At 39.1% G+C, this 13,318-nt stretch overlaps 1 long non-coding RNA gene across 2 annotated transcripts; it reads right to left on the bottom strand.

The window, feature by feature from the left end:
* Positions 1–4,531: 4,531 nt before the first annotated feature.
* LOC148115461 (uncharacterized) lies at positions 4,532–10,442 on the bottom strand. Of its 2 annotated transcripts, XR_015732566.1 has the most exons (4): positions 8,622–10,442; positions 7,944–8,138; positions 7,625–7,786; positions 4,532–5,219 (listed from the first exon to the last, which is right to left on the bottom strand). It is a non-coding gene; the product is annotated as an uncharacterized LOC148115461 (long non-coding RNA). The 2 variants fall into 2 exon arrangements; XR_015732565.1 differs by having other exon boundaries at positions 7,944–10,405.
* Positions 10,443–13,318: the final 2,876 nt, after the last annotated feature.

The following is a 13,318-nucleotide window of genomic DNA, read 5'->3' as shown; positions in this document are numbered from 1 at the left end:
ACATACTGTTAAGGTTATAAATCTGGGAAGCCTCTATCTTTCTGACATTGAACAGTTTGCTATTCTCCATGTTGGATCAATTCACAGTTCCTCATACGCTAGTAATGTTCCAAATTTCTGAAATGCAAAAAACTACGTTTATATCTTTAAACTGTAATGAACTTTGTAACAATTTAATGTTATGGATCTTATGGATTCCAAACCAATCTTATGGTTCTTGAACCAACAAGCCCATAATCATGGGTGTTAAGTGTCCCCTTATCCCAGGGGTGAAATGCTCTTGGTTCGGACCGGATCGGATGATCCGGTAGCAATTGTGGCAGGTGGTTCGGAGAACCGGTAGCGAAGGCTGTGTGAGGCTCTGCCCACCCGCCCGGGTGTTGTTACTTCCTGGTAACCAGGAAGTAAGGTGTTTTTTACCCTTTGCGCATGCACAGAAGATTTTGCGCATGCGCAGAGGGTCTGCGCGAGCATGTGATGCGGCACATGCACTTCCGAATCGGTAAGGAAGGTAAGTAGATTTCAGCCCTGTCTTATTCATTTTACTCTTCCATTGGAATGAAGTTGATAAGCAACCTTCTGAAATGCTTGAGAAAGAAACATGAAAAATTAATAATAATATTTTCATAATTTTATAACAACATTGATTTCATTAATTCTGATACTGTATCTTGATATGTTTAAAAACCCTTTGTTATTGAGGTTCTAACATAGGACAATCTCAGCTTGTTCTTTTAGAGTTCTTGAAAATAATTAAAATCCACTTTAGCTACAATTCTTTCAAAACAAAATAGCCTAAATGTAGGATGATCTACTGTAAAGCCTATTCCAATAATGCTAATAATTTAGGAATTTTATATACTGTTAAGTCATTCGAGCTTCCTAGTTTTGCCCAAAATTTGCAAAACCAAGGGGTGTTTTTAAACTGCCATTTCAGCAAAATTTAAATGCCTATGTCACAATGATTTATATGCCTACATAATCCGGCAACGTCATTTTGACTGCACTAAAAGAAGTAATATACATAGAGATTGTATTTGCACTCAGGCAAAATTGTTTCAGTGAACATAAAAACTGCACAATTTATTTTTCACCTCCTCTACCAGAATTGTAGCAATTTGCTATCATTCTTTCACTGAGAAATAAATTCTACCATTCTCCTAGATATAGTCACCTTTATTTGTCATGTTACCTTCCTGGGAGACTAAACTAGCAGGAGGCCTATGTTTCTTTTCACTATTGTGGCTCCTGTCCTGATAACTTGCCCATCTGATCTATTTGTGTCTTGCTATGTCTAAGACAGCTGCAAAGGTGAGTTTATGCTCAGCTTGACATGTGAATGCTTTTACCATACTTTTACCTTCTCTTTAATTTTACGGCCCTTCGGAGACTTTCTCCTGTCCCTAGTTTTTGTTTCCTGTGTAGCTATGTGGAGGTATTATGTGGGCTGGAGAGCAGCCATACATGAAATGTAACCTTGGAGGCCAGAAAATTGCTTTCCTCTGATTAATATTAACTAATATTGTTTTAGAATATGGGTACTGAGTTTTAGAAACAAATTACTAAGATAACCTGCTCTCTGTGCTGAGCTTGAAATAAGAGGATGGGGACTGTTTAAAAATGCACATTTTTAGTTCTTTTGCATACCCATTCCCAATCCTGTGTCTTCCACATTTATTAAACTAAAGTTTCTGTTTTCCTGGCAGGCATAACTATTGGCCAGGTTGACTGCTCCAGATATTCTTCTAGTCATTCTTTCAAGAGGAGTTTTCTAAAATGAGTGGTTAGTGGACTAGAACCTACATTGTCCAACTGAGGACAGATACCTTGTTTATTATGTTAGCACAAACATTTGTTTTTCCTGATAAACAAAGCACTTGTTTACGTTTCTAACATATTTCATCCTCCTGAAGAATCAACATTCTTAGAAGAGACTTATAAACAGCAGGGAGAAAACTGGAACAGGCTGTTCCCAGTAAGACCATTGGTTCATCTGCCCCAGTATGGCTTATAATGACTAGGATGCACTAAGGCAAATTGGCTGGCTTCCCATTTCCCATTAAGCCATTTGCATATACTGTATCTATCAAAGCAATTGGCGGATTCCTCTGGCTTTGCTGCCCTTGTTCTTCAATGGATCACTGATCTGGCACAGTAAGGCAGGTTTGACTTCAGGATTTGACCCATTGCCTCTCACAGTCTCTTGCCATTGCCCACTGTGATGGAGAGTTAACTTCCCCAAATGGGTTTTGTAAGGAGGCATACTTTTGGCAAACACCAAGAAGATAGTAATTAATAGCCAGAGGCATAGTGTGTGAAATGTTTCAGATTCTTTTAAAAGGATCAATATTCTAGGGTTGCTATGTAAATATAACTTGATAAGGTCTTGTTATGCAGACAGGAATGTAGCAAGCTTAAGCCTGATGCATCATTATACATTTCTCAACTGAATGAATATATATTCAGTGATGATTGTTTATGCTAAGGAGATCTCTGGGTCTGTGAAAGACCTACTTTCTGGAAATGAAGTAAGATGATCCATGATAGCTATGCCATTGACAATGATGGCTTCTGTGGTTTATTTAAGCTATTGAAATAGACTGCCTGTGATTCACCGTTCTCCTCCTTGTCCAGACATTCATACTGAGGCAACCTCTTATATGCTGGCCTAGATAAGGTTTGGCCACTTCAGAACATGTTGTTTAAGATTTGCTCTGCATCTGGACTAGCAGCCACTAGCAGGCTGAAAAACAGATAAATATTAAGTCATGTGCCTATTCATGTCTGTAGCATGGGCCTTCCCACTGTCTACCCAGCCACCCATCTACGCTAGCAGAAAACTATATTGGAATGCATTTTGCTGTCCCTACTGATGATTCCTATCCTATCCTGTATTGTGTTGGTTCCTAATTCTTGCCAATTATCAGACTCCCCAAAGGATATAGGTGACAAAGCCAAATTGATTTTATCTTGACCCAGTAATCTTGAAGCTACTATTGGGCAAAAATGGAATAAGAAGCATGGGTACAGTTAAGGACAATTAAAATCTATTTCACTCATGAGATGGGGGCAGGATTAAGACATGTAAGGGGGAACTAAGGAGAAAATAAATATTTGGCTACAGCATATTTGCTCAGCGATTTGGCCCAACCTCTTTCTTGCCTCCCTACCACCCTGGGCAGCTTTCCTTCTCTTGAGTAAAACACGTTCTTTGAATAAGAAAAACAAGTGACTGAAGAGCTGGGAGGAAGCAATTCCACACCCAGTAACTTAAAAACATTTGAAGACAACTTAAAGACAAGCAGCAGTGGTACTACTGGGCTAATGTCCAAGACCCCATTAGAACAAGGAACAGAAAGGCTTAAAATTATGCCTCGAATTGAATATTATCAAACTGTATCTTTCACCATTGGGTGATGCCCATCACATACAAGGAACAAGAAGGCTCAGTAGTTTGAAGGGAAAGAATGTACCAAACCTTTCTTGTGAGCTCATGGTCCCCTCTTAACTTTTTATTATTTTAAAATAAAGGTTTTTTTTTTTAATAATCCATGTATCTGGAGGAATGTGATTCTTTAATGGACTGAAACTAGTTTCCTTTCCTAGACAGCAGAGGATACTCATCTTCAGTGCTCAATCTAGGCTCAGCTACATTCCAGTTTTATGTTTGTCAGAGAATCGCCTCCCTTAATCCGATTTATCCTGTGTCTCCCAGCTGCCCTCCCGATTAGTAATGCATTATACTGGGGCAGACATTAAGAAAACTTCCTCTTAATAAAGACAGATTGTCTATTTTGCATATGCATGAGAAAAAAGTAAATAAATTAAACATTAAGTATTAAAATCCGGAACCACATGTTCAGTGCTCCTATGATCAGATTTTTTTTATTTCCTGTAAAATAGATCTTGAGGTTTTGTCCCTGAGCTTTTGCAGATGATAATTCAATTACGAGAGAAAGTGCAGCTATGGCTGGAAACATGCCCATCTTTATTTTATAGCAAGCATAATTGTTGTGGTGAATAGGTATTTTACTAGAGCTCAAAGTGCATAGGATGAAAATCCAACTTCCTCTTTCCTTGGCAAGTGTTCCTATTATTGCAGTACAGTTAGTAAATTTTGCGTCCAAGACAGTGAAATTACTATAGCTGAATAGGCCTAAGTAATGGGTAATGAATGCAGCAATAATTAGGCCAAAATAGATATTGTTCGACTTCAGTTCTCATTATGTCCAATTCAGCATAGCCAAATGGTCATGGGAGATGTACCCTAATTTCTGGAAGGTTATAACATACTAGATCTAGGTCTAAATGCATTTAGAACATACCATCTACTTGCCCAGAAAGGCCCACAGTAAAGCAGAATTGACTCGACTAAGAGGCATTTATTTTTATTAATTCATGATCAGACATGGGGATTCTATGGCTCTTCAGGTGTTTTGGTTTCTGACTTTATTTAATCCTGCTCAGAAGCTATGCTTACTGAGACTGGTATGAGACAGAGGTGCCCCAGTTCCATAGTTCCACTGTAAAACAAAATGCAGAGTGTATTTGCTGGAGTGAAGTATGACACATCACAGAAATGCTATTAATACATTAGCTTAGAATGACACGAGTGACAGTAATAATTTCTGTCCCTTGTTAAAGACTTATAGAAATAACTCCAAAGTGAGGGGCACTCACTTTGAATATTGTCACAATAGAATAGAATAGAATAGAATAGAATAGAATAGAATAGAATAGAATAGAATAGAATAGAATAGAATAGAATAGAATAGAATAGAATAGAATAGAATTCTTTATTGGCCAAGTGTAATTGGACACACAAGGAATTTCTCTTTGGTGTATATGCTCTCAGTGTACATAAGGAGAATAAAATATATTCAACAAGAATAAAAAGATACAACACTTAGTGATAGTCAAGGTTCCTAATAAGCTAACAAATCGTACTAGGAAACAAATAAAAACAATATAAATTGAAAGATACAAGCACATGGTTATAGTAATAAGTGGGAAGAGATAGATACTAGTAAGGAAGAGAAGAATAATATTAATACACTCTTAGTATGTTATTTGACAGTGTTGTTGGAATTAGTTGTTAAGCAGAGTGATGGCATTCGGGGAAAAACTGTCCTTGTGTCTAGTTGTTTTGGTGTGTAGTACTCTGTAGCATCCTTTTGAGGGTAGAAGTTGAAACAATTTATGTCCAGGATGTGTGGGGTCTGTAGATAGAATGACACGTTGATACAATGATACAACTGGATATAAAAATGACATTTTCACGACCCACATTTCGTCATGGAAGGTTTTGCAGGGACAGGATTTCTGACCTGGACCTGCTCTGAAAATTTCTGATCCCAGTTAAGGGTGTACATGTTACTGGTCCAAAATCTGCTAATCCTTCTAGACTCACAGCTCCTGCTTGAAGAGCAGATGGCAGCTATGGCTAGGAGGTTTTTGTACAGTTGCAGCATATAAACCAATTATACCTTTCTAGATTTGGAACCATACTCACAGTCACTTGTGTTTAGTCAACTTTCAGTTGGTATGTTGTAATGCCCTAAACATGGGGCTGCCCTTGATAATAATAATAATAATAATAATAATAATAATAATAATAATGAGCTGAAAATTGGAAACACAAAGCTCTGCATGGCCAATACTTGAAAAGTATTGAAGGCAAAGCTGACCAGAAACTAACTTGGAACTGGTTAAGATCAGGAGTACTGAAAAAAGAAACTGAAAGCTTTATTTTGGCAGCTCAAGAACAAGCCCTAGCCACAAACTGTATGAAGGCAAAAATTCAACATGTTACCACCAACAGCAAATGCCGCCTCTGCAATGAGAAAGATGAGACAGTCGACCACCTGATCAGTGGGTGCAGCAAAATTTCACAAACTGACTACCTACAACGCCATGACCGTGTTGCTAAAATCATTCACTGGAAATTGTGCCAGAAGTTTGGATTTGAGTACAGCAAAAACCACTGGGAACATCAGGTTGAGAAAGTTTTAGAGAATGAGAAACTCAAGATCTTGTGGGACTTTAGGATTCAGACTGACAGGCACTTGGTCCACAACACACCTGACATAACAATAGTTGAAAAGAAAAAAGTAGGGTTCATTGACATTGCAATACCTGGTGATGCACGAATTGAAGATAAGCAGCAAGAAAAAATCACAAAGTACCGGGACTTACAAATTGAAGTTGAGCGACTGTGGAAAAAGAAATCGTGTGTTGTCCCGATTGTAATTGGAGCCCTCGGAGCAATACCCAAAGGGCTACCCCGCTATTTAGAAATTCTAAATTTGCCGGACTTGAACATTTTGACTCTACAAAAAACCACCTTAGTCGGAACAGCTTACATCCTCCGATGATACCTTAACAGTTCCTAGGTCCTTGGTTAGGACTCGAGCTGCTGAGCTATTAACCAGCCTCAAAGGCTGTGAATCTCACTAAAGATTAACCAATAAATAATAATAATAATAATTTTATTTTTATACTGCCCTTCTCCTGAAGGACTCAGGGCGGTGTACAGCCTGATTAAAAGCACAAAGACAGACAAAATTTAAAATTATTAAAATTATTAAATAATTGGCTCAATTATAAAACCCCCAAATTTAAAATCCCACATTTAAAACCAATTAAAATCTTTACATTGATAGCCCAGTCTGGCGGAACAACAAGGTTTTGAGGGCACAGCGAAATACACGGAGGTTGGAGATCTTACGCATTTCTGGGGGCAGTTCATTCCAAAAGGCAGGGGCTCCCACAGAGAAGGCCCTCCCCCTGGGTGTCGCCAGCCGACATAATTTGGCCGATGGCACCCTGAGGAGACCCTCTCTGTGGGAGCAGACTGGCTGGTGGGAGGCTACTGGTGGCAGAAGACGATCTTGAAGGTACCCAGGTCCAATGCGCTTTAAAGGTGGTAACCAACATCTTGAATCGCACCCGGAAAACCACTGGGAGCCAGTGCAGCCAGTGCAGCTCAGAAGCTGCAATCCATTGAGAATGCCCAAGTTCAAGTTGCTATATATATTAATTGGTTTACTTGTGTAATATCACTACGTTGATAGCTGCATTCGTTATTTGAACACTTATGAATATAGATCATATAATATAATGTCATATTTTAAAACTTTTAAGGTTTCTGATGTGGGTATTTTGGGGACTGCTTTCTTCCTATGCCCTCTACCCCTCCAATGAAACTTTAAAGGGGGGGGGCTTCCTCCAGGTTCTTACCTTTAGGGAATGTATTTAACCTCAGAGGCAGGTCTACTCTATTGCTATCCTCTTTTTTTGGAACAGTTTGTCCCTCTCCCTGGAGCTCAAGTGATCCCTCAGGCTTTTGGCATTCTGCAAGACCATTAACACCAACCTGTTTCAGCAAGCTGGGATGGTTCCTCCTGCAAGGGAATATTTGTTGATTCTGGAAATTTAAGGCACTATGTTTTTTTTTTTTTTGTTCTGCATTAATTGCCATAGTGGTTGGCAATGTTATTATCAGTTTCTGACCTTTTTAAATTCACCATTACAAGAACTGGGTGAGCTACTCAGAGTCCCTTGTTGATTGAAGATGCATATAAATCTACTAAGCAAGCTAGCAAATAAATAAATAAAAATTCACCTCCTTGTGTTTTCATTTGCTTTGTTAAAGACTTCAAAGTCTATGGATGTATCCTCCTGCTACATGCCAGGGCGAATGCATCCTTCAGCAGCACCTTTCCTCAGACGTCTGCCCTCCATTGGGACATTGACTGAGAGATGCTCGATTTGCACTTCAACACATCTGGAGGAGACAAAATTAGGAAAGGTGGTGCTGAGTATTAGTGTCAGTTAAAATATGTGACAGGAAATAAAGAGAGACTATAAGCATGGATGTTATACCAGTTTAACTGGTGTAACTTCTGCCAAAGAGTCAAATGAAAATGTAAATCGGGATTTACCAGTCAATCTTCCAGGCATGATTTGTAGTCTATCTTCAAGATTTCCAACTCCTTCTTCTTTAATAACAACAAAAACAAAAGGGAACTGTCACCTTCCCCTAGGCACATTTCAGGGGTGCAAGAAGAAATTATTCCTAATGACCAGAGCCAGGTTCCTGAAATCCATGTGCTATTCAGAAAACAGTGCTGATGAAGCTAGGAGGGGGAAAAGACACGGTGTCAACTTCATTAAACATTTGGTAGCTAGAGGTAAAAGCAAATTTGGTTTTTGCTATGATTTAAGTGAGTTAAATTATCTGCTCATAGTTTGACATGACTTCTTTTCTATTTAAAATATGGGAATATAGAATGAATTGGAAACATGGAACAGTTGGGGTGTGCGTGCATAGGTCGAGTGAAATCTTAATTGGGTGTTGCCTCTAAAATAATACAGATGTCTATCAAATTCCAGCCTCCCAGGTCATAATTACTCAATTGCACTTAAGAGGAAAAACAAGACTATTTCAGGGTATGAATTCATTTTTTACTAAAATATTTTTATTTAAACATGTAATCCACCAGTTGTTCCAAAGCAACTTATAGAAATCAAAAGAACACAAAGGCATAATAACAAAGGAGAAGGAAAACACAACTCAGGTGAGAATGTGACCTAGCATTGCATATCAAGGTTGAACATACCTATAGAAGGGTCCAGCGGACTTGGAATAACATGAACGGTGAAAATATGTGAGTTATGATAAACAGGCAAGTCAACCGAGGGAATAACCTGCAGGAATCGGTTACAAATTAACATAACTACAAGAGACAAATGAAGAGTAAAGTAGATAACTGAAGCTTCACACAACCATGGAGCGTTACGAGAGATTTCAGTTACCCTACCCAACTGTTGGAAGTCCAAGGTCATGTTAGACCCCAAGATCCAGGAAAGACATGTGGAGTTACTTCGAAGTAGTTTCCCTTATTGTTCCTCACCTATAGACAGAAATCTTGCCAAACTAAAAGCAACTATTTGCATCACTATAGCTATATTCTGGGAATGGGTAGGAAAGAACCTTTTTAACTTTCTTTCTCCTGACTAAACTTTCCATATTGCTTCCTCTTTGCCCTCTGGAATGCAGCCCCTCCCACTTGGGAGTCCAGACTGCATTCCATTCCAGGCCAGGTCTATCCTTTCTCCTTGCTTCACTGTCCACTGTTGTGTTACCAATTGTTTATTGAGTGCAGGAATGCCAGCCGGTATGAAAGGCAAACTCACCTGGGTTTTGGAGCTCCGCTTTCCATCTGGAGTCCTCTGTGTCTTTCATTCCAGTCTAGTGACATTCCCAGCTGCAACGGCCTACAATATTTCACATGTCCCCTTCCCTCCAGCAAATAGTCACCATCCTGTATGGCCATTTCAGGGTTTTAGAAAGAGCCCTGGTGGCACAGTTGATAGAATGCAATATTGCAAGCAAACTCTGCCACAGTCTGGAGTTTGATCCTGATGGGGCTCAAGGTTGATTCAGCCTTCCATCCTTCCGAGGTCAGTAAAAGGAGGACTCATATTGTTGCGGGCAATATGCTGATATTGTAAAGGGCCCAGAGACTGCTGTAAATCCAAGTAGTATTGCTATTGCTGTTATGCTGGGCTGTTATGTTCTTGGCTTCCTTTCTCTTTTCTTCCGCTTGATCTAACAAAGACCATGACGTCCATGTTTTCCCCATCTTTTCTGCCAGCATATCTCTCTTTCACCCTTCCAGAGGAAACCTCTGCCCTCGGTAGGTGAAACATATTCCTGTGCCCATTTGTACTGGAATTGTTTCCTTTCCTTAAAAAAACCCTTTACATCACAACTTAGGCACATTGGAGCAACACCACCAACTTTTAATAAATGCTGCTTTTTTCTCTAAGAAGCTGCTATTAGTTCTTCATTGCCACAAATTTTCTATGGACTCTCAGGTGAATGAAAGAATGAACAACTTTTACTTTTCATGGGTTGGCATTGAAGCGAAGCATGTCTTCTTTGCACAGACAAAGTGGGCTCTTTTTAAGAACTTGGAAGCCAGTGGCATGATTGCTAAGAGCCTCTATGAGCAACAAATCCTATTTCCTTCTTTGACAGGTAAGTACTGCAATAGATAAGCTGCAGATATAGTATAAAATAAATATAAAAGCTTTTGAGTGGGTTTCATATGACATTCTTATTGACAACCTATTAAAGTGTGGTTTGGGTGGTACTACAGTGAGATGGATCCACAACTGGCTATCTAACCACACTCACAGATTCAGCACTGATGGCTTGAACTGAAAAGTACTAGGTGGGAGCTGTCTTTAAAAAGGTAAAGGTTCCCCTTGCACATATGTGCTAGTCGTTCCTGACTCTAGGGGGCGGTGCTCATCTCCCTTTCAAAGCTAAAGAGCCAGCGCTGTCCAAAGACGTCTCCGTGGTCATGTGGCCGGCATGACTAAACGCCAAAGGTGTACGGAACGCTGTTACCTTTCCACCAAAGGTGGTCCCTATTTTTCTACTTGCATTTTTTATGTGCTTTCGAACTGCTAGGTTGACAGAAGATGGGACAAGTAACGGGAGCTCACCCCATTACGCGGCACTAGGGATTTGAACCGCTGAACTGCCGACCTTTCGATCGACAGGCTCAGCATCTTAGCCACTGAGCCACCGCATCTTAGAACCTGCATTATTTAATATTTTTATTAATGAGTTGATATTGTGCTTGACAAAACTGGGAGGCCTGGACACAAAACTGGAAGAAGATTGGCTTGCAATCAGAATGACCAAATGAGATTGCTATCTAATCTAGATAGCTTGGTAGACTGAGCTGAGAGCAAATGGAGGCTCTTCAACCAGGATAAATGTAAGGTATTATATTTAGGAAAGAAAAAAAAACCATACAGCATCCAACAAGATGGGAGATCCCTGGCTTGGAAATACTTCATCAGACAAGAATTTGTTGTGCTTGTTGTGAACAAGCTGTACATGAGCTACTAGTATGAGTGAGTTCCTAGAAGGGCTAGTGTAGTTCTGCATTGCGTTAGAAGAAGTTCTGCATCCAAGAAGTATGAAGGTTTTTTTTTCTCTTCTCCATTACATGAGTGAGATCATACAATTCTTGTACTATAGTTGTAGAAAGATATTGACAGGTCAGAACATAGCAAGAAGAAAATGGTCAAAGATATAGTGACTTCAGGAACTGCTGTGGTGGCGCAGTGGTTAGAATGCAGTACTGCAGGCTAATTCTGCTGACTGTTGACTGCCAGCAGTTCGGCAGTTTGATCCTGACCGGTTCAAGGTTGACTTACCCTTCCATCCTTCCGAGGTCAGTAATATGAGGACCCAGATTGTTGAGTGCAATGTGCTGACTCTGTAAACTTTTTTTTTTTTTAATTTTGATTTATATGCCGCCCTTCTCCGAAGACTCAGGGCGGCTTACAATGTGCTCAGCAATAGCCTTCATCCTTTTGTATATTTTATACAAAGTCAGCTTATTGCCCCCACAAACTGGGTCCTCATTTCACCTACCTTAGAAAGGATGGAAGGCTGAGTCAACCTTGAGCCTTGGCGAGATTCGAACCCTGCAGTAATTGCAGGCAGCTGGTCTTAATAACCAGCTTAATAACAGGGTGCCTTAAACCCCTGTACTACCAAGGCTCTTTCACTGCTTAGAGAGGACTGTAAAGTACTGTGAAGTGGTATATAAGTCTAAGCGCTATTGCTATTGCTATTGCCCTATAACACGGGTATCAAACTTGCTGTGTCACGTTGCCGTCACGTGATGTTTTTCCCCTTCGCGGAGTTGGGGTGGCCATGGCCTGCACATGACACATCTGGCCTGTGGGCCTCCAGTTTGACACCCCTGCCCTATAAGGACAGGCTGAAGAAATGAAATTTAATCAAGAACATAGAAGACTGAGGTGAAATATTATTCCAGTGTTCAGATACATACAAGGGTGCATAATTTCCTATTGCCACAGAAACAAGGATCAGAAATCATGGTCACAAATTGTGATCAAATACCTAAGTTTCATTTCAGAAAAAGTCTCTGGGTGGTAAAAGCTGTGGAACAGCCTGCCTGTGGAAGTTGTGGGTTTGCTGTTTTGAACTGCCATAGTAAATATGTCATGAGAACATAATTAATTTGTTCCAAACTGAACTGAATTCAAAGTTAGATCTGTTTTTTAACAAAAGCATAGAAAGCATCAAGTAAAATAACATGTACAATACTTGTCTTATGGTGCATCTGTACTAACTGGTTAAAATGGTCTTATGACTTGATTCTAAACCAGCTTAAGAAAATCCTTTCTTACTGACAGGATTGCCAACAGCTTGCAAGGTGTTCAGTCTGGATTGCAGGCCATTATATCCTCCCATAGGATAATCTCCCTGCTGTGGTGCCGCTCCTATTTTTCTTCTCCAGTAAAGTGACTGACAGTTCCTTCCTGTGGGTGGGTCTCCTTGGAGAGAGGGATTGAGAGAGATAAATGAATGAATGTGCATGCACACGGACAGACATAGATACACAGACAATTCAATTTATATATACAAATTTAAGGCATTAAATGCACATAGTGGTTTGCACAGCAACTACAAAAACTTTTACTTTTTTTTAAAAAGGTACTTTTCTGTGTTTGTTTCTAATGACTGTTGCAAGTTTACAGTAAGTGTAGTATACATGTTGTCCTTTTTTTTTTGAAAAAAGTTTTTTATTTTTAAACAAACATACATAAAACCATCTTCAATTGCAAACAGCATGTCAGTTGGTTACAAGTCTTTTGTGCATCATTCACCAAATTCATAGCTTACAATTTACAATTTACCTAGATTCTCATATCATCGACCTAATATATATCTATATATTGTTATCCTCATTAATCATTTATTTGAATATGACTTTATTTATTTATTTGAATATTCGAAGAACAAGGAAAATTTTAACCTAAAAGTTTTTGGATTGCTGTGTAAAATCGCTTCATTTCTAATCTGAGGTAATTAGTCCCAGATTTTAAAATGGAGACTGTATCTCACCTTGTCACAACTTTGTCTACTACTGTAATCACACAAATATTATTAAATGCACTATAAATGGTACAATAATAAAAGAAAAATATCTGGACTAGGAGCGGCCACAGAGAATTGCTGCCAATTATTATTATTAGTGCTTGGTATTCATTGGCATTATCTAGCAATGGTCCAGATTACGACAAGATACATCCATTTAAATTTCAAACTTCTTTATTACATTAATCAAGTAATTAATTACATTAATCAGAGAATATTGCTGGACTAAATTGTAAATTTCAAATATTTGTGTTTGAAAGCTTAAAATGCTTTCTTTTTAAAGAGATCAGAAATGCAAGTGAAGCTAAAGCTAATTTCCAT

This window comes from Pantherophis guttatus, chromosome 2 (assembly GCF_059756535.1).
Source record: "Pantherophis guttatus breed Tessera chromosome 2, ASM5975653v1, whole genome shotgun sequence".
NCBI classification, from domain to species: domain Eukaryota; kingdom Metazoa; phylum Chordata; class Lepidosauria; order Squamata; family Colubridae; genus Pantherophis; species Pantherophis guttatus.
The sequence above is the reverse complement of the archived record's forward strand: the minus strand, read 5'-3'. Positions and strand labels throughout refer to the sequence as shown.